Genomic DNA, 22998 nt, shown 5'->3' with positions numbered 1-22998 from the left:
ATTGCTAAAGCTTAAATCACATATCAAACTGCACACATTAATAGTGGGAGACTTCAACATCCCACTCTCACCAATTGACAGATCATCTAGAGCGAAACTAAACAGAGAAATAATGAAACTACTAACAGACATATGAATCAAGTGGACCTAACAGACATCTCATATTTCACCGAGATACAAAAGAATATACCTTCTTCTCAGCCCCTCAAGGACCTTTCTCCACAATTGACCATATAGATGGCCACAAAGCAAGCCTCAATAGATGGAAATAACACCTTATATCTTATCAGACCACCATGGGTTAAAGCTGGACTTCAACAACAATAGTAACACCAGGAAGCCTACATAGTCATGGAAACTGAACAACTCTATACATAATGATCTCTGGGTCAGGGAAGAAATAAAGAAAGAAATTAAAGCTTTTCTAGTATTCAATGAAAGTGAAGGCACAACATACCCAAATTTATGCACAACGAAACAGTGCAAAGAGGAATGCTTATAGCACTAAGTGCCTCCATAAAGGAACTAGAAAGTTCTCATGCTAACAATTTAAAAGTACACCTGAAAGCTCTAGGGAAAAAAGGAGCAGGAAATTAAAAAAAAAAAAAAATCTGGGCTTAAATCAACCAAATAGAAACAAAGAAAAACAATACAAAAGATCAACAAAACCAAGAACTGCTTCTTTGAGAAAATTAACAGGATAGACAAACCTTTAGCCAAACTAAAGACAGAGAGACAGTATCCAAATAAACGAAGTCAGAAATTAAAAAGGAGACATAACAACAGTCAGTGAGAAAATTCAAAGAATCATTAGGTCTGACTTCAAAAGCCTGTACTCCACAAAATTGGAAAATCTTAATGAAGTGGATGATCTTTTAGACAGATACCCCTTACCCAAGTTAAACCAAAACCAGGTAAACTGTTTAAACACTACAACCACTAAAGAAATAGAAGCAGCCAGGTGTGGTGGCTCACATCTTTAATCTCAGCACTCGGGAGGCAGAGGCAGGCGGATTTCTGAGTTTGAGGCCAGCCTGGTCTACAAATTGAGTTCCAGGACAGCCAGGGCTACACAGAGAAACCCTGTCTCTAAAAACCAAAAAAAAAAAAAAAAAAAAAAAAAAAGAAAGAGAAGCAGTGATTACACATTTCCCAACCAGAAAAGCCAAATGGCTTTATTGCAGAATCCTACCAGACCTTCAAAGAAGAGCTATTACCAATACACCTCAAGTTATTCCACAAAATAGAGACAGAAGGAGTACTATAGAACTCATTCTATGAAACCACAGTTACCAGGTTACTTAATCCACACAAAGACTCAATAAAGAAAGAGAATTTTAGACCAATTTCTCTTATGAACATTGATGCAAAATACTAAATAAAATATTCACAAACCAAATTCAGGCACACATCAAAGGCATTATCAATCAACATCAAGTAGGCTTCATCCCAGGATGGAATATAGGAAAATCCATCAACATAATCTACCATATAAACAAACTGACAAAAAAAACCCAATAAACAAAAAAAAACAAACAACAACAAAAACCCCACATGATCATCTCATTAGATGCTAAAAAAGACTTTGACAAAAACCCCACACTTTTTCATGTTAAAATATTAGAGATATTATGGATATGAGGCACATACCTAAACATAATAAAAGCAATATGCAGCAAGCTAATAGCCAATATAAAATTAAGTGGAAATTTAAAGTCATTCCACTAAAATCATGGGTAAGACAAGGCTGCCCACTCTCTTCCTATCTACACAATATAGTGCTTGAAGTTCTAATTAGAGCAATAAGACAACTAAAGGAGATCAAGTGGATACAGATTAGAAAGAAAGAAGTCAAAGTATTGTTATTTTCAAATGATATGATAGTATACAAAAGCGACCCCAAAAATTCTATCAGAGAACTGATAAACACCTTCAGTAAAGTGGCTGGATATAAAATTAACTCAAAGAAATTAGTAGCCCTCCTTTATACAAATGATAAACAGGCTGAGAAAGAAATTAGGGAAACTAAATCCTTAAAAATCTCCATGAATAATATAAAGTATCTTAGTGTAACTCTAGCCAAACAAGTGAAAGACTTGTATGACAATAACTTCAATTTGCTGACGAAAGAAATTGAGGAAGATATCAGAAGATGGTAAGATCTCCCATGCTCATGGATCTATAGGATTAGTATAGTAAAAATGGCCATCTTACCAAAAGCAAGCTAAAAATTCAATGCAATTCCCATAAAAATTCCAACACAACTATTTATAGGCCTTAAAAGAACAATTTTCAACTTCATATGGAAAAACAAAAAACCCAGGGTAGCTAAAACAATCCTGTACAACAGAAGAGCTTCTAGAGGTATCACTATCCCTGATTTCAAGCTGTACTACTGATTAACTGTGATAAAAACTGCATGGTATTGGTATAAGGACAAGCATGTTGATCAATGGAGTTGAATTAAAGACCCTGAAATAAACCCATATACCTCTGCACACTTGATTTTTGACAAGAAGACAAAACCCTACATTGGGGAAAAAAAGAAAGCATCTCCAATAAATGCTGCTGGTCTACCTGGAAGTCTGTATGGAGAAGAACGCGAGCAGGTCCATATATATCACCCTGCCAAAACTCAGATCCAAGGGGATCAAAGACCTCAATGTAAAACTGGACACACTAAATCTGATGGACTAGAAAGTGGGGAATAGCACTGAACTTACTTGTACAGGAGAAAAGTTCCGAAATAGAACATCAGTGGCTCAGGATCTAAGATCAACAATTGATAAAAACCCCATGAAACTGAAAAGTTTCTGTTAGGCAAAGGACATTGTCAATAGGACAAAACAGTAGCGTACAGATTGGGGACTTTGTAGACCAGGCTGGCCTCAAACCGTATGCCTCTGCCTCCCCAGTGCTGGGATTAAAGGCGTGCACCCCCATGCCTGGCTTCTGTACCCCATTTTTAATTGGATTATTTGGGCTGCTGGTGTCTAAGTTCTTGAGTTCTTTATAAATTTTGGATATTAGCCCTCTGTGAGATGTAGGGTTGGTCATTAGGGAAATGCAAATCAAAACATCCCTGAGATTCCATTTTATAACCTTCAGAATGGCTGCAATAAAAAACTCAAGTAAAGCATGTCTGTGGAATGAATCCTGACTTGGCTGTTTTGTCTGGCCTCAGTGGGAGAAGGGTTTAGCCCTGCAGAGACTTGATGTTGGGGGAGGATACCTGGGGCAGGTGTCGGGGAGGAGTGCTCCACTCTCTCACAGGAGAAGGGGAGAAGTGTTGTGTTTTATAAAAAGAAATGTGTTTTATACAAAGAAAGAACCAGGAATATGTAGAGTGAGGTATGGTGAGGTGGAACAGGGTGCCTCTGCGGGCCCAAATTGAGGCATCCCTTCCCTCTGAGGTACAGATATAGTAGGGAAGATATAGGACAGATTTAGTAGGGAATAGAGCTTATTTAGGGCATGGAGAGGCAGGTTGAGGAGGGAGTAGAAACAGAGAAAGGCATAGAGAAAGAGAGACAGACAGAGACAGAGACACAGAGAGAGACACACACAGGGAGACAGAGAGAGACAGAGAGAGAGTAGAGGAATAGAGGCCAGCTATGAACATGTGGAGAGAGAGGGGGAGGGGAACGAGGAGATAAGAGACAGAGAGGGAAGAGAGTGAGAGGGGAAGACAGTAAGAGTGAGGAGGGGGCAAACAACTCCTTTTATACTGAGTCAGGCATACCTGGCTGTTGCCCTTTAACTGTGGGGCGGAGCCTAGAAGGAATGCCAAGGAGGGATGGGGGAAGGGATTGTGAGAGGGAGGACCGGGAGGAGAGACAGCAATTAGGGTATAAAATTAGTAATAAAAAAAAAAAAAAGAAAAAAGAAATTATACTCTCATTATATCTTATTCATACTGAATAAAGTTAGTTCTTACTAAGAAAAAAAAAGTCAGAAAACCATTTTTTTTTATTGTATTATGTCTTTGTGTCTTCACATGGCTTTGTGCATGTGAATGCAGGTACCTCAGCAGATCAAAGGTATAATGTTTCCTGGAGCAGAGTAACGGGAGGTAGCAAACTACCCCTGTGAGATGGGTGTTAGGAACTGAACTGTAGTTACTCAGAAATGCAACACATACTCTTAACCTGAACAATCTCTCCAGTACCCCAAACGGAATTCTTAATGTTTTGGTTACTACATTTGTGGATCCATGAAAATACATTCATACTATGAATGTTTTAAAAAGCATTTGCTCTTTATAAACATAGTGGGCACAATTCTTCCTATTGTGCAACATTTTAGGTATGTTTAGTGAGTGTGTGTGTGTGTGTGTGTGTGTGTGTGTGTGCGTGCTCCTGAGTATGGCACAGTTTGTGTGTGGAGATCAGAAGGTAATTTCTTGGAGTCAGGTCTTACCTCCCACTGGGGATGGAACTTGACATCAAGCATGGTGGCAAGTGCCTTTACCTCCTGAGCCATCTCACCAGCGTAAACATGTCATATTCATTTCACTAACAACGTGCTGTCATAATGAGGAGGGCACACATGATATCAAAGCACAATTTAAGGTTGTTTAAAATGTCTATGGTATTACATTCTTTGGGGATATCATGAGTTATTTAATCAGTGCTTTGTCTTTAGAACTCTAAGATTTCCCACCTTTAAATATCAATAGGTTATATCTCCCTAACATGCATTTTAGGATTAATAACTAAATTTGCAATTGCAGTTACAGAAGATAAACTTTTAAAAATATTTCATGAAGACTGAATTACCACATCAGGTCACTGGTTTCTACTGCAATGGTTGCATTTTTAATTTACAAAATTTTCTTAGGTAGTTATTGTTATATTTTTTATCTATCTCATGTAGAAAACTTTTTTTGGGATACTTTGTCATTGCCGTTGAAATATGTGCGCATGTATCCGCACAAGCTGATCTCATTCACAGATTCTGTGTTTACACATTTACTCACTAAAAGTTATTTGTAATTCTCAAAGGAGGCTTAGAAAAAAATTCTTAACGGAATCTTTTATAGCTCAGGCTATCCTTGAGTTTAATATGTAGCCGAGGGTAACCTTGAGTTCCTCATCCTCCTGCCTTCACTTCCTGAGAGCTAGGATTGTAAGGACGTCCCCACAGTATCTGGCTCATGTAGTTGGCTGTCAGGGCTTTATGCATCTCTGTATTAGCTGAGCTGTATCCCCAGACTTTCCTGCCCACACTTTGATTAGTCATGGGTATGTGCCGAGCTATGAAAGATTTAAGTCAGTTGATATTTCCAGGAGGTGTAGATCATACAGACTTTCCTTCTGCTTTCACCCCTCAGACTCCGCAGAGGGCATCTCCCTATGGGACATTTTATACCACATTTTTCCATGTTTGAGGCTTTGTTGGTGGCCTTGTTGATGAAGATAGTTTCTAAATATAGCATAGAAATCTTATCTAGTGACCTATTTTATAAAGAAAGCTCTGGTTAGAAAAGCTTTTCCCAGGCTTGGGCTAGTTGTTAGTCAGGTTTACCCCAGCAACGAGTTCATACAACAGAGTAAATGAGGCATCTTTAGACAGAGACATGGATTAAAAACAGCACATATTGATTAGTTGACAAAATTGACATACTGATTGGACAGAGCATGCAACTCTGTCTCCTGAGTAAGATATAAGGTGAGCTGCTGGCCTCCTGTCCTTAAGCTATGCCTTCCCACCATGATAGATGATGTCCCCTGAACTATGAGTCAAGACAAATTCTTTCTTAAATTAACCCGTGTCAGGTCACAACCGATTACAAAAGTAAACAATATACTCCTTTTTACTTAAAAAGTTCCCCTTGTGATTGTGAGACGGCTCAGCTAGTAAAGGGTTTTGCTAACACTGTTGACAATCTGAGTTTGAGCCCCAGAACCAACATGGAAGAAAAAAAAAACTGATTCCTATAAATTGTTATCTCACCTTGACAAGCACAATGGGACATTCTCTCATCACATCCTACATAAATAGTAAATAAATGTAAGTAATACAAAAATTAAAAAGGTCCTTTCCATATTAACAACAGATACAAACACCTGTGTGTGGTTTTCATTGCTTCTTCAGTTGCTCTCCCTGCTTACTGAAAGGGCAACAGTGCTACCCTGAATACAGCACTCTGTTTCTAACCAGGGTGCTGCAAGCAGGGCTCTGTCTACTCATAGGTATCTGGTAGAATTGCTGCTTCCAGTGTTCCTAGTGGCCTTGCTTTCTGGTTATGCAGAAACCTAGCTCAGCATTCTCTTAGGAGCAAGGGCTCAGCACTGGCTAATTCCGTGTTCTTTTTCCCCTGAGCTGAAGAATGAGAAACAATGATAACTGACCTTGACTTGTAACCAGATGGGATTTATAATCTTGACTGTAGAATTGGCTTGATGCTTAACCTAATTTGGCAAAGCCACGGTCTCATGTTGCCTATTGCTTCTTTCTTGCATCTATATCCCCTAGACAGTAATGCTTGATTCAGACTGGAGTCCTCATGAAGTAACTGAATACAGGCTTTTACACTGCAGATTTCCTTCCTCAGGCCCTACTAGCTTCACACCGACTTTCTACCTTGATGTCACACATCACCTTCTGTGTTAGGGAACAGATTAAACCCTGGGTTGATCAGGTTCCTATGGTCTTGTAGAATCCACGATTTCTCAGCTTCTAATACCAATTAATTCTGTTAAGGAATGTCTTATTTAAGAAGAGGGAAGGGCTGTGAGCTGGCTCATTTGGGAAATTGCTTGTCATGCAAGCATCTAAATCTAAGGACCTGAGTCTGGATCCTCAATAGCCATGCAAAAATCTAGGCATGACAGTGCTAGACCATAATCCCAGAACCGGAAAAGCAGAGAGAGGCTGATTCCGGGAACTCTCTGGCCTGAATGGGTTCAGCCTGAGACTCTGTCAAAAATTAAGCTGGAAAGCAATTGAGAAGACATTTCATTAGCTTCTGTAAGCATGTATCCACACACATGGCTGTACAACACACACGTGTGTACTTCCCCACAGAGAACATAATTACCATGATTATTTTTCCTCGGTGGCAAGTATCTCATCCATTGAGTCACTTACAGAGCTCAAGTCCATCCTCTGTAGGAAGACAAAATGTTACCCTTCTGTGAGCAGCCCTGCAACCCTCCAGTTTAGTTCTTATATGTATAAAATAGTCATAACAATAATAATAATAATAAGCATTTTCTGGAAAGGCAAGAGCATATTTGTGTTTATAGTCCCAGAGACAAGAGAGGTTTCATTTACTTTCCATTCTCCTTCCTTGTCTTCTGCACTGGTCAAGATTTCAGCCATAGACTTTCACGTGTTCATGTTAAACACTTTCACATTCTTCTCCATGTATCATCTAGTAACTGACTCTGATTTATTCTCTTCGCTAAGGCCCTGGGAATGGCTAGTATCTGGGAATCAGGGGCACCTTCAGGGTACCAGACATTTCCTGGAGCCCTGTTAAATACCATATTCCTAAATTGTCTAGTCACAGATGGTAACTGCATGCCACTGGGCTTCTGTGACTTGCTTCTAGGTTCTCATTTGACCTGGATCGACCGTTTTGCTTATTATCAGCCCTTCTTGACCTGGGCATTGCATTTGTGGTTCCTTGAGTAGTGTCTTTGTGGGAGCTGCCTCTCCTCTCTAGTCTGACTCACTTGTTCCTGTGACCCTGTACACTCTGTCAGTGAGTAGATCACGGAACCCACTGTTCTGTAAGGTCTGCATGTGTTATTATCATCTTTCCCTTCCATGCTCCAAAACACTAGAGAACCACTTGGCATTTAGCAGGTGTTTAATAGATGGCCACTGAAGGCAGGAGTGACAGGTTAATGAATGGTGAAAGATAGACTGGTCATGAGACAGGCCATTGCCATAGGAACCGGCCCACACAGTGTCCTTGGTGTGGCACAGAGCACCCATATGGAGTGTTTACTCAGGGTGTGAACACCTACCTCCTAGGATTTCAGTACTCACTTGGCTGAGCAACACTGAAGGTCTCCTGGAATAGTTGCTAGAGAATTAAAGAGTTTCAGCTGGGGTATCTAGTAGTTGCTTGTCTTCATAAACATTGGGGTAATATATACCTGGCAGGGTCAGGTGGGTGGGTGTGACCTCATGTACACATTTTTCATGTGACAAGTTTTCCATAGTTGTTAAATATTAATTATTGCAAAGGTCCTAGAAATAATAATATTGCTTTGAAAATTAAGATTCTTGGGCTGGTGATGTGGCTCAGTGGGTAAGAGCACCCGATTGCTCTTCCGAAGGTTCAGAGTTCAAATCCCAGCAACCACATGGTGGCTCACAACCATCTGTAACGAGATCTGATACCCTCTTCTGGTGCGTCTGAAGACAGCTACAGTGTACTTACATGTAATAAATACATCTTTAAAAAAAAAAAAAAAGAAAAGAAAATTAAGATTCTTTGTCCAGGTCACTGTAAACAAAGATGTCTCCCACAGACCCGGTAGACTAGATGACTTGACGCCCCAAGCAAGATCTCAAGCTTTGAAACCTGAAATAAAGAGAGGACAGGATTGTAAATGAAAAATGGGACAGAGCTGCAACTAATTAATTCTGGAGGGCAACTACTAGCGACCCAAAGATGTCAGCTTCCTAATTTTGGAAGTGGTACATGTTAATGTTAAGTTGCAAAATGGGGAGGACGATGAGCAATGTGTGAACACTTTCTAATTTACCATTTTGATTTTTTCTATAAATGTACAATTATTCCAAAATGAAGAGTCTGTTTAAAAAAACAAGAGAACCATATAACATACTTTATTTCTTTTTAAATAATATTTTTATTTTCGACAATGGCATATATTTATACAATGTCTTTTGATCAAACCCATCCATCATTAACCTCCCTCCAACTCATCCTATTGCTCCTCTCCCACACCTCTTTCCTGACCTCATGCCTTCTTTCTTTATTTGTATTAATAACCTCCTGAGGCCAATTAATGCTGCCCATATGCACATAGGTGTGGGGCCATTCACAGGGCCATAGGCAAACTAATATCTGCCATGTTCCATTTTATTTCTTCTTAAATCCATAGTTAAGTGACAGAGAAAGCTTCTGAGAAGAAAGAAGCAAGAGAAAAGGAGCCGTCATGGCTTACTTTGTACTGGGAACTCTGGTGCCTTATAACATAACACGTCCAAGTGTAACAAAGCTATCTAAGAGAAAAGCACTCAATTAGGAACAAACAAATCTATAAAAACAGAAAGAGGGGATGAAGCCGAGTCGCTTATAATCCCAGTGAAAGTGGAAGCAGGGAGATCAGGAGTTCAAGGTCATCTCTGGCTGTATGTGGGGCCTAGGGCAGGCTACAGTACCTGCTTTAAAACAAAAAGCATTTATTTTGAAGGTTTTATAATGTATGCTGGCAGTTTTTTGTTTTGTTTTGTTTTGTTTTAAAGATAAAGGCATTTTCTTTCTTGTTTTCTTTTTAAATAGTAAAAACCTAACAACTCCGAGCTTGGTAGAGACCCTGTTTCAAGAGCAAAAAGGAAGAAGGGAGAAGAAGAAGATGGGTAATGTTCTCCTACCGTTAAAACTCTCCCGCACTTGTCTGCCTTTGGAGATTTCTGTGCCAAATTCAACAGTTAAGACTTTGGTGATGGGAAAGATGACGCTTTTCTTGTCCTCTTTGTGTATGTTCAGCTGTGTGTCCATGCACACTTGTGTATCCGTGAAATGCATGTTTGTGCGCATGCATGAGTAAGCCTGATGTCAGTCTCAGGTTTAATTCTTCAGGAGCTATGTATCATGTTTTTCTTAAAGGCAGTGATTCTTACTGGAACCTGGGGCTTGCCCATTAGGCTATGCTGGTTGGCCAGTGAACCCCAGGGATCCACCTGTTCCCACTTGCCCACTGCTTAGATTCACCAACCATCACACCAGACGTTTTACATGGGTAATAGGGATTGAAGTCAGGTTCAAATGTTTACACGGGATGAACTTTTCCTGAGTGGGCCGTCTCTGTAGCCCCACCATGGGACACTTCACTTATCCTTTTTATTCACCATCAAATGTATATATATTTTTTCTGAAAATATTAGCCTTTTGCATTTGACATGTATTGCCAGAGAAGTCACAGGGTAGAATTCTGTAGCCATCTATCAAGGCTTGAGGAGACATGCAAATGTTCTGTGTACCGACTGAGAGGTACTCTGAGCGCATATCACCATTAGTGAAGTGTGATTAGGCAGAGAATGGAATTTTACACTGCTTACCTCTTCTGACTTTTTCATTTGCAGTCCAGCCTTAGCTCATCGGGTACAGATCGGTTTACATCCTTGAATGTGCGTGAAACCAACCTGGGGCTCTTTGGAGCTCTTAATTGCTGTGTGATTTGATATCACAGTGCAGTGAAGCTAGGCAAGCTAATTGTTTTCCTGACTGAATTTCATCCCTCCCTCCCTCTGCCTGGAGGAGGGGATAAAGCAAAAAACAAAGCAGGGAATGTCTCTGGGCTGCACATCTTTCCTTTCCAGCAACATCATTTGTGATGGGTAGCAGCCTCGTCATCACACAGTCGATCATGATGAGGGATAATTATAATCCTTAAGTGGTTTCAGCTTTGGGTTGTTAGTAGTGGGAGCAAAATGAGGATGGGTGGGAGTGTGAAAGACAAATATGGTTTACTCAGCTTTAGTGTTCTCTTGCAGCATTTCAGAAATAGAAGAAAGACATTTCTCTGTGCGTCTTGCTGGGGAGCGGAGTTATAGTTCATAGCTACATTGTGTGATGTGAAACACGTACTGGACTAAAATTTATGGAAACAAATTAAATATTTGATTAATCACTTTAACTATTGATCAATTTGTATGGCTTCCTGTACATTGCCTTTTTCATAGCAATCAATAACGTGGGTGATGTATAAACAACATCTTCTGCAATAAATAATTATATTATGTAATGCGGGTTAAATTTAGAAATTGCTGTTTTATTGCATTTCTTCCTCATAAAATGTAGTGCCAAATAGTAATTGACACCGAGTTAGAGGTTTGTAATGCTTTACTTCAAATTTAATCCAGGAATTCTCTCAGAGGATTTACAGAAAGAGATCCCTGGAGCAAGAGCAAGGATGGGAAGCAGGGAGTACCTGAGCCAGGAGGCGGGGGGGGGGGGGGGGGAGGTCAAGACGTGATTGGTGGGGAGGGAAGGAGGGGCAGAGAAATTGAGAAGCCTGGTGTGGCAGATTGTCTCTTTTAGAACCCAGTAAGCCATTGTGATGGAAATGGACATCAGGCAAGGCAGAGTTCAGTTGCAAAAGGCTGAGATTGGAGCCCAGGCCCCCAGGAGGGCAAACTGCCTCTGACAATAAGATGGGAGATTTATTAGGAAGAAACACAAAGCTCTTTCCCTCTCCCTGGTGTTTCTAAAGCATTTAGCCTGCCAGGAGAACCAAGGCTTCTGTTAGCACTAATCACTTCCGGAGCGTCCCCAGTTGCTTTGAGACTAAATGTCTGCTGGCCACGAATCAATTCTCTCCCCACCCCCACCCCAAGGATTAGCTGTTTCATCTTTACGTAGATAATTCAATCATCTCCAAGAGAAATGGAGGCGACCGAAGCAGCTAGAAGCAGAACCAGGGAGCACAGTACACTCTTGTTTGCTCTGGAAGGACACCCTATTCCAAAGGAGAAGGTGGTAGTGGGACTATTTGCAGCACTGTTATCTGAAGGGGCCTTCCGTTGAAAATTATGCAGTAGCTGTATTTGGACCATTCTTTTTTTTCTTTTTTTAATATATTTTTTATTAGGTATTTTCTTAATTTACATTTCAAATGCTATCCCTATACCCTCCACCCCCACCCCGGCCCGGCCCTGCTCCCATACCCACCCACTCCCACTTCTTGGCCCTGGCGTTCTCCTGAGGAATATAAAGTTTGCTAGACCAAGGAGCCTCTTTCTCAATGATGGCCGACTAGGCCATCTTCTGCCTCATATGCAGCTAGAGACACGAGCTGGGGGTACTGGTTAGTTCATATTGTTGTTCCACCTATAGGGTTGCAGACCCCTTCAGCTCCTTGGGTATTTTCTCTAGCTCCTCCATTGGGGACCCTGTGTTCCATCCAATAGATGACTATGTGCATCCACTTCTGTATTTGCCAGGCACTGGCATAGCCTCACATGAGACAGGTATATCAGGGTTCTTTCAGCAAAACCTTGCTGGCATATGCAAGAGTGTCTGGGTTTGGTGACTGATTATGGGATGGATCCCCGGATGGGGCAGTCTCTGGATGGTCCATTCTTTCGTCTTAGCTCCAAACTTTGTCTCTGTAACTCCTTCCATGGGTATTTTATTCCCTATTCTAAGGAGGAATGAAGTATCCACACGTTGGTCTTCCTTCTTCTTGAGTTTCTTGTGTTTTGCAAATTGTATCGTGGGTGTTCTAAGTTTCTGATTCTAAGTTATAAACCCCAATAGATATGCTTTCTAAATCATAGCACACATTTGGGAAGAAGAGGCGTGTGAGGGGAATGAAAGCATATGGTAGGCGTGATCTGACCTTAGTACTGGGAAAGGGCAAGAAGGAAATCCAAAATTTTATACATGAATACACTCATGAATAAGCGCTCTAAAATAGAACTGGCAAAATGACTCAGGAAGTAAGACAGCAAGTCTGGCAATGTGTGTTCAATCCCCAGAACCCATGGGAAAGGTGGAAGAGAAAACAGAGTCCACAGCGTTTTCCTCTGGCCTCTACATATGTGTCCTGAGACATGTACAGAACCCCATCATGTACATATGTGCATGTTTAACATACATAGGCACACACACACACACATATGTGTGAGCATGTGTGTTTGCCTAATACTATTAAGAAATACAATAATTTTAAAAGGCATATTTTACTAATTGAGTTTTAGACCATCCTGATATACACTTGTTTAAAAAAAATCGATTGAAAAAAAATCTCTCAATATTTATCACAAAACATAACTTGAAAATTAAGATCCATTTGGAAAGGGGCAAGAATCAAAGGAAGATGGCAGCTAAGCATGAATTGCTTCTGCAAAACTGTTTGCACCCCATGGTTCAGGGAGAAGCATCATTTCCTGCAGTGCCTGACCAGATCTCTTCAACCAGCTGGAGTGATGTGAGAACTCTAACATCAGCTCCAAGCCCCCAAGCCCAGCCAGCCTATGATTTACCTTCTCTGTAAATAAGACGTTTTTGAATTTCCAGTTTGGCCTCTTCTGCCAGTTCAGCTCAGAATCTTTCCACCTCAATGAAACCCTTTCTTGGGTGTTTTCTTCCCTCCTTGAAATTTCATTGCAAATGCCAAGTGCTGTGATTATAAAGTTGCCTTATTTTCATTTTTCTTAAGTAGCTTGTCTTGTCTTTTTATTTATTTTTAAAAAGACAGTTTTGAATATGAACTAACCAGTACCCCCCAGAACTTGTGTCTGTAGCTGCATATGTAGCAGAAGATGGTCTAGTCAGCCATCAGTGGAAGGAGAGGTCCATTGTTCTTGCAAACTTTATATGCCCCAGTACAGGGGAACGCCAGGGCCAAGAAGTGGGAGTGGGTGGGTAGGGGAGTCGGGGAGGAGCCTATGGGGAACTTTTGGGATAGCATTGGAAATGTAAATGAAGAAAATACCTAATTTAAAAAAAAAACGATTTTGTTTTCTTATCTTCTTAGCAAACCAATGAGTTTAATTAGGGTTCCTCAGAGGAGCATGGGAGTATCTGTGCTGTATTGTATCAATGGCTATATCACTAAGGAAAATGCCGTTCCCTCTCCCAGCAACTGCCTATAAATTCTTTAAGAGAGGTGGAACCAGGTGAGACCCTCACTCTCACTCACTTCATGGGGGGATTTTGATGGACTCAGTTTGTATAGGTCTTGTGCAGGTAGTCCTAGCTACTGAACATTCAAGCATATAATGGCCAAGCCATGCCCAGAAGACATGACATTCTATGCCTTCTTTGTTTCTTATGTCCTTCCATCCTTTATTCCACAATGATGTTTAAACCTTCACTAAGGTGATAGAAAATTCAACAATTACTTACTGCCTACTGTCTGTTTGTGAGTCTCTGCAATAATTCTTACACACTGCAAACCATGTACAGTGTTTTTAACCGGAAGTCAGCTCTCTGAGTGAAGCAGTCATATCATGTGCTTTCACACAAAGGCTGATCACTGATAAACATACAGAAAATGGCTATTGAATTTTTGGCTGGGTATCTGACTCAGAGACATGAAGATCTATCTCTTCAGATCTCTCCAATCTGGCAAAGGACATTTTCTGATGGCAGGTATGACTACTATATAGGAGAAACATTATAATGATCATTTATCATTAAGACAGAGATCTCTGTCTGGACTTGTGGTAAAATGGTCTTTAGTCTGTTCATAAGGATCAAACCAGGTGACTTGCTAGCTAGTCAGCCAGAATTCTTCTCCCTTAATTTCTCTTCAGCTAATTTTCTTTTCTTGAGTATTCCTTTCCTCTGATAAATGCTTAGAGTTGGTGTTAGTCAACAAGTGTAAGTCTTGCTAGCTCTAAGTTACTGACTCTGCAGGTAAGAGTTAAACGACTTGGACAAGGATAGCTTTGAGAGACCCTGCACAGCAAAATCACTTAATATGTGTAGGCATGGAGTAGACTGGGTACACAGACCTTAATGGATGACTTGGAGCTAGTCATAAACCAGGGACAAAAGCAGGTACAGAGTTCAGTCATCCATGTAAAGGCCCCTGACTCGTAGGATACAGGGCAGATTCACATGTGTTTGGGTCTGTGACTCACAGGACAAAGGGCGATCTCATCCATGTTTGGATTCATGACTGATAGGTTACAGAGTAGGCTTCACAATTATCTTGGTCTATTATTGACAGGATACAGGTTCATGGATATCTGATTTTATGATGATAGAACACAGGTTGAACTCATGCATGCATGTACACAAACAATAAATAAACAAAATATCAATTATTATTAAATGAATTTGACGAAATAATTTACCACCCAGTTAATCCTGTATGTGTGTATGTGAAATGGTCTCCTGTAGCCTCAAAGTACTATAGTAGTATTTCAGTACTTTGTCTCCAGGTGGTAGTTCTGATTTGAAAGGTAATGGAACCTTTAGAAGGCTCAGTTTTATAAGAGGAAGTGAGTTACTGGGGGGTGGGCCTTGGGATTTTTTTTTTTTATAGTTTGTCCCCACTCTTGTCCATTCTGAGTTTTCTCAGACATGCTGCCATGCCACCTACCATGACAGAGCCTACTCCTCAAACAGTGAGCAGAAATAAACTATTTCTTAAGGTGCTTCTTGTTGGTGGAATTTGTTCACAGCAGGTCGAAAAGAAACTATGTACAGAGAAAACTCATCTTTTTCCCTTGCAGGGCAGATAAGCAGCAACAAAGGCTAGTGAGTGTTTAGTCCTGCATCTGTGTCGGGGAACAAGGGATGAAGAAGCTGGCTTGGAGGAAATGAGACACATTGCTAGTGATAACAGATGAGGAAAATGTGTCTGGATGCGGGAGTCAAGAGATGCACAGAACCAAGAGCACCTACTGAGCTACAGCTGAGTTACCACTGAAGGTAAACGAGAGCACACATGCACTGGCAGGCAGAGCATTCTGCTAGGCTCCTTGTTCTGCAGGGCTACTTGTTTCTCAACTGGTCTGATCTAGGAGCTTACAGTTTCAAAGGGTTAAAATCTGTGATGGTCATGGTGGTGAATATGGTAGCAGGCATGCAGGCATGGTGCTGAAGTTGTAGCTGAGAGCTTAGAGTTTGATCCACATGCATGAGGCAGAGAGAGATGAACTGGAAATCACCATCCTATCTCCCCCCACCCCCAAATGCTCCCCAAACATTTCCACCAACTACAGACCAAGTGTTCAAAGATATGAGTCTATGGAGCCACTCTTATTCAAACCACCATGCCTGCATTCATTTTGTAGCCTGGGTTGGCCATGAACTTTCAGTTTTCTTGTTTTAGCCTTCAGGGTACTAGGTTGACAGACAAACGTGTCTCACCAGTCTCAACTATCTGACTGTCTCCCTCCCCCCACCCTCCTTTGGATTTTTTGACACAGGTTTTCTCTGTGTGGCCCTGGCTATTCTGGAACTTACAGAGATAGATCCACCTTCCTCTGCCTCTTGAGTGCTGGAATTAAAGGCATGTGCCATTACTGCCTGACTTAGCTAACTGACTATTATTCATGATATCATAGGGCTTTAAATGCACCAAACGGCCAGCTTGCCGACATTTATTTGAAAATAAATGTATGTTATAATGTATCTAGTGAATTTATAAAGTGAAGGAATGTGTGGACATATTGAATAAAATCCATTCCTGGGAGCCTAAAGCAACAGGCCCTTTTGTATTCATTGGAAGAAGTGTCAACATTACATGGCAGGCAGTACTCACCAAGGGCAGGGCAGCCTGAGAAAGTAATAAACTCAAGAAGACAACTCAACTGGTAGGATGCTTACCAGGCAGTCATGAAACTGTGCGTTCAATCACCCTCATCATATAAACCAGGCATGGTAGTACACCTGCTATCCTAACAATCCAGGAAGTAGAGGCAGGAGGATAGAAAGTCCAAGGTTATCCTTGAACACAATGAGTTCGAGACCAGCCATGGCTATGGGAAACTCTGTTTTGAAAAAAACAAATAAAACATACAAGACAAATCTCAGGATGATACTCTTATGAAGGTGTACGGACGCTTGTAAGAATACCCTCTATATTCGTCACTTGGTCCCTCTGGCCATCTCTTCCTCATCTCCATGGAACTGAACTTTATTAGATTTTCTTAAATTCCAGATGTGATGACCTATTGAGATTTTTGTGATGAACTGAAGGAGACTCTCACATTCTCCTACAGAGTGTTTCTTGTCAGCACCCTTTAAGTTTAGGAAAGCACCCTGGTCTGAATTATACAAAGGGAAGTTTCCATTTTCTAAAACGTTTACTGTGCCATTTTGTACCATACTAAGTTCTTAAGAACTATAAGAACGCCACTGACTTTTACCCAGCTATGTATATGTTCTTATACCCCCACCACAGTGCTGATAGTTTTCTGTTAACACAAGAGTGGCAGGTCCTTGTAGGTGCTGGTCCTTTAGTGGACAACTGCAGCGGTATTCATGCTCCCATTCATCCAGGCACAGCTGTATCTGTTTAATGGCATGATAGTCTTTATTCATTTGCTTTAGATATTCCCCGTCTCTCTGGGCTGCCCCTTTCACAGAGTGTCTGGATATTTTTGATTAGCTATGGTGGTCTTCCTTAAACTCCAATTATGTGCCTGAGGCTCTTTCTCCTTCATCTGACCAACATTGTGTTTATTGAATAGGGTGCATCAAACAGGCCTGATAGCCCTAGCTCTCAGACTACACAAATTTTCTATGAAAGAATCTCAAATGTTCCAAGGGTTGTAAAAAATAAAATAACAACAGCAACAAACCTTTCAAGAAAGAACATTAATGGAGGAGCCAGCTCTTTAATTCCACCAAAAGGCAAGACTAAACTTTGACCAGGAACTGCTCTGCAGCTCTGTGAAAGACAATGAAACTCATTGAGATGACACCTTAGAAAGAATTCTCGGCACTAACTTTATGCTAAAATAGTGCAGGCTTTGTTTTTCACAGAAGCTATTTTAGGAATAATTTTTTTTTCCCAGTCAGTCTTTTTCTCAGTGATGAAATGGGGGTGGAGCAGATTCTGATTTCTGAAAGACAGCTGGTTGCCAATTAAGCAGAAATACTATAAAATCACATGTGGGTATTTTCCCATAAACACCAGGGAACTAAGGAGGCAGAGAAAGGCTCCAGGAAAGAAATTATTAAGGTCAATATGATGACTAATCTTGGTTGTCAACTTGAATACCTGGGAGGAGGGACTTGTGTTGGGAATTTTCCTTTATCATACTGGCCTGTGCGCATGCCTATGTGGCATTTTCTTGATTGTCAATTGATGTAGAAGAGCCCAGCATACTGGTGACAGTGCCACCTGTGGATAGGTGGGACACCTTTTACAACAAAGGTAGATATATGAGCAAGCCAGGGAAGCAAGCCAGTAAGCAGCATTCTTCCATAGTCATTGCTTCTGTTCCCACCTTCAGTTACCGGCCTTGACTTCTCTGACTTCCTTCAGTGATGGACCTGGGAGTTGTAAGGTGAAATAAACCCTTTCTTCCTCAACTTGCTTTTTGTTGTAACATTTATCACAGCAATAAGAAGCAGACTTGAGCCATTGATAAAAATAGATAGCAACTTAGGTGTTCCTTCATTAATTTTGTCCCCTTGAGAGCTGACCTGTTGTTTTTCAGGTCCTCATGTTCGTAAGGGAACTGTCCATATCTCTGCTCATGCTATTTGCACTTGGCCAGCTTGCTTGTTGTTTATGGATTGGGAGATCTCCCCCATTTACAAGAACCTTCTCTGCTTCACCAGCTGGCTTGCCCTTTCTGTTTTGTGCTCCCCATCCTGTGTTCAGTCCAGTCACTAAATTGGTCTTAGTTTGCAGTGACACTTTGCTTATATGTCAGTCTCCCTGACTGTAAGTCATCAAAGGCATAGCCCAGCAAATGGAAGGTCTTCAATAAACGTTTGTTAGATGAATGACTCAGTATAGGGATGAGTGAACCAATCCATGATGGCCAAGAAGTTGTCTTTTTTGAGTTACTTGTTCATCAACATTGGAGGTCCCAGAATTTGATGCTAAAGTGATTACTCCAGCTAAGGACAGTCAATGGACTCTGATTCCACAGTGAGACTTCAGTTGAAAGTCATAAATGAAATAGTTTCATTATTTCATTTTTGCTGTATATTACTTCTTTAGAGCATTAAGCTTGAGAGAATTTAAGGAATTTCCCAAATCCCCACCTTTTATGTCTGCTACAAAGTTTTCCCAACAGAATGAGGCATTTGTTACAATTATAAACCTAAATTGACAGATAATGATCACTCCAAGAACATGACTTATATTACAGCTCACTCTTATACAACCTGTGGCTTTAAACAAAAGTACAGTAATGCAGACCCAACTATAAGGAACCACACAAACTCATCTTGGCAGGTCAAAACTCATCTATGTTCACGAGTTCCTTTCCTCTACCAGCCTAAGCAGTGGTATCACTTGACCTTTTAACCTTCCAGAAGGTCACATAGTTTGAATTGGACAGGATGTGTCTTTTCAATTCACACTAGTCATTTAGTATCTTACTCCGAGAGTTTCTCGTGTGCTTTTCTTGTGGTTTGATAAGTTCTTTCCTTTTGATGCTGAGTACTTTTCATCCCCCAGCTATACCACAGTGCATCCATTCCTCTACACAAAGACAATTGGTTGCTTTCAGGTTAAGACAATTATGGATAAAGTTTATCTAAACATTAATATGCAGCCTTTTACATAAATGTAAGCATTGTACACTTTTGGATAAATACCCAATAGTATGATTGATGGATTAAGTTGTTAAGACTATGTTAGACCTGGTGTGTTAGTATACCTAATACTCATGAGGCTAAGCCAGGAAGTCTTGGAATTCTTGGATATTTTGGGCTACATAATAGTTTTCTGGTCAACCTATACAGCAAGATTATATCAAAAACAAAAGCACAAGCTGGGGAGATGATGGCCCGGAAGATGATGGCTCTGAAGGTGGAATGCTTGCTGAGCAACCATGAAGACTGAAGTTAGATTTCCCAGAATTCATGTGAAAATGCAAGTGTGATGGCACACACTTTTTTTTTAATTTATTTTTTATTAGATATTTTCCTTATATACATTTCAAATGCTATCCTGAAAGTTTCCTATACCCTCCCTCCACCCTGCTCCCCTACCCACCCACTCCCACTTCTTGGCCCTGGCATTCCCCTCTACTGGGGCATATAAAGTTTGCAATACCAAGGGGCCTCTCTTGATGGCACACACTTGTAATCCCAGTGCTGGGGAGGCAGAGGTAGTTGGATTCCTGGATCTCACAGGTCACTGTGCATAGCCCAGTCAGGGAGCCCTGGTCCCAGTGAGTTCCCCTGCCTGACAAAAGAAGGTAGAAAGTTCCTAACGAATAATACCTAAGGTTGGCTTCTTATCTCCAAACATGTGCACACATGCATATGCCCCTCCATGCACAGCAGCAGAAGAATAACAGTGAGTCTGTTAAGTTTTGTGAGAAGCTGACAAGGTAGCTTTCAAAGTGGCTGTATCATTTTGTATCACCATAGCGATGAGTGGATGCAAGAGGCCCTATTGCCTCATGTCCTCACCAGCATTTGGCATTATTATTGTTTAGGATTTTGGCGATTCTGAGAGCTATGTGGCAGTATCTTGTTTTAATCTGCAATTTCATAATGATGTGTGATGTAACACATCTCTGTCTTCATAAGTATTTGCATGACTCTTGTAAGATCTCTCTTTAGTTATTTTGCTTATTTTATGTCTTTGTTTTGAAAGTTATTAGTATAGGGACAACAAGATGGCTTAGTGAGGAAAGCTAAACCTGATTAGTTGAGTTTATTCCTTTGGACCCTCATGGTGGAAGGAGAAAATTGCGATGATACCGAAGGATAAAGCACCGTGTACTCTCTCATGACGTTGTATAATATGTCGGTGGATTGACTGACTTATTTTCTAAAGGTTACTGAAGAGAACACTCAGCAGGAATGGAGGGCATGGGGAGAAGATGGGCTATCACCTAAAGGAGCTCAGTATTTAATATAAGAGCCATAGCAAGAAGGAAATGACTATTAACAAGCAAGGTAGTCACAAAAGCTGAAAACATCAATACACCAATACAACGGAATATTGAGGGAGAAAGGAAAAGCTCTCTTATGAGAGAATATGAAATGCATCATGGGAGAAGTGGGCTTGGAAGGATGGTGGGAAGGGTAATTCTTGGTCACAATGCTAAAGGTGAAATTGTACTGGAAAGAGAGTTTGGAGTCAGAATGCTGAGAAATTTAGACAGCATTTCCAAGGCATGTATAGCCACTTAAGTGGCTTGGTAAGTTTTGTAAAGATTAATGTGTCTGAGATTAAGCTACTGGGTACATGTAGGAGATTTTACAGAATAGAGAGGACACAGGTGAGGAGTGATCATTCCCTGTCTAGGGTCTGAATACATCATGAAGCTAGTTAGCAACCCGAGTCAACCAGAATTTCACACATTAAAATATAATATGAATCTTTGTACAACTGAGAAAAAAAGTTATTTGTGGGCAAGTCCCCATTTGTGATGGACCTGATGTGTATGGACACAGTTTTTATTGTAATTACATGTGAATGTATTTATATACTTTGTATATATGTAATATATTTAAGCATTTGCACGTTCTTTCTCAGTTATCCTGTATCCATATATAGGTAGAAAGGGGTACTAATTTCAGTCAGGTTTTTAGGTGCAATAAACATTTTTCCAGAATTTCTGTGTTTAGATATCTAAAAGTTTCTAGGCAGACTTCTCATACTTCATAACAGTTCAGAAAGCACACAATAAATCATAGATTATCTGGACTCTATAATTCTTACTCTGCTGCTATGAACAATTTGGTATGTTTCCTTAAGCTTAGGGTTTGTTGACTGAGGAGAAGGTGGTGAGTGGTATGCTGTCTGCATTACAGTCTAATTTGATTGGTACAGATACTGTGGACACATTTGATTTTAAAAAGATAAAAGCAAAAAAGATGCCTTTTGGATATTTAGACTACAAAGACATGGTCTGTATTACAGATATGACATGAAAACAGATTCCTGAGACTAAAGAACAGAGGTGAAATAATGAAGTATGGAAAGGATGCAGAGTGACAATTCAAACGAGAGATGAACTTGGATAATTGTGTTTTCTCTGGTTTGTGCTGAAAACCAAGGCAACTTCTTTTGTGCTGTTTGCTTACTCTAATTTTAACCTAACAGCTTCAAGTAATATTCTCTGTTCAAACATAAGAATGATCCAAGCCTGTTGTGTTTCCTGTCTGGCCTTTCTAGGGACCCCTCTAATAATTCCAATGTCTAGGCCAAGTATTTGCTTTGTCCAGTCTTGTGGTACTTTTAAATATTTTATCTTGAAATAATTTAGAAAATTATTTCAAACTTATACAGAAAACTTACACAAGTAGTAGAGTTTCTAAATTGTATTCATTTATCTTCTCTTAATGTTATCATTGTGTTTGTGTGTGTGTGTTTGTATGTATGCATGCATGTATGTATGTATGTATGTATATAAATGTATAAGTGAGTGTCTGTGTACTGTTTGCATGTAGTGCTCAGAGGACAACCTCTTGTACTGGCCTACAGGTGTTTTCAACATAAGGCTCGAGACAGTCTTTCATTGTCCTGGAACTTTATCATATAGTCAAGGCTAGTAGGTCTGCCAGCCTCCAGAGCCCACCTCAGCTTTCTATTTCCCGACTGCTGGAATTATAGGCACATATAACTCTCCCTGGCTTTTATTATAGGTACTGGGGTCAGATCTCAGGCTCTCCGCTTGTAGAGCAAGCACTTTACAGCATGAGCCTTCTCCCTAGCATGTAGAGACAGTTGCTGAGTTATCGAGTGGAGAGTTCATGTGTCTGACTCTGTTGCCTTGGTTAGGAAGGGTCTCTTAAGTAATGCCTGTGCTCCAACCCAACTGAGTCGAGAGGAGACACTCTGACTTCTTTGGAGAAAAGAATAAACAAAAGCTCAGGCATGACTTTGAGATTTTGATCCTAGTCAGATTGCAAACCCATGCTTTTTGTGTAACAAATATCACTCTGCAGAAAGTGTTGAACTGAATAATTTCTTGGTAAAGCCAACCCAATGCAGAATATTCTCAGTGAGCTCATGTTTATAACAAACTCATATTCACATTGAAATTTCTATCTCCCTCCAATGATTCTCCTTTTTACCCCACTTCTCCTAGGGCATGGTAGGGGCATATATTCTTATCTACCATCCTTCTTCAGCCCTCTCCTTCTTCACAGATAGTTCGCTTCTTTGTTTAACTCCAGACATG

At 40.5% G+C, this 22998-nt stretch overlaps 1 long non-coding RNA gene across 1 annotated transcript in view; it reads left to right on the top strand.

The window, feature by feature from the left end:
• Positions 1 to 22998, top strand: part of Gm31813 — a 101285-nt gene that overhangs the window by 60686 nt on the left and 17601 nt on the right. Inside the window, exon 4 of the long non-coding RNA XR_001783797.2 lies at positions 9488 to 9564. This is a non-coding gene — a long non-coding RNA (predicted gene, 31813). The remainder of the gene's footprint in view (positions 1 to 9487; positions 9565 to 22998) is intronic.

This window comes from Mus musculus, chromosome 3, assembly GCF_000001635.26.
Source record: "Mus musculus strain C57BL/6J chromosome 3, GRCm38.p6 C57BL/6J".
In the NCBI taxonomy this organism is placed as follows: domain Eukaryota; kingdom Metazoa; phylum Chordata; class Mammalia; order Rodentia; family Muridae; genus Mus; species Mus musculus.
The sequence above is the reverse complement of the archived record's forward strand: the minus strand, read 5'-3'. Positions and strand labels throughout refer to the sequence as shown.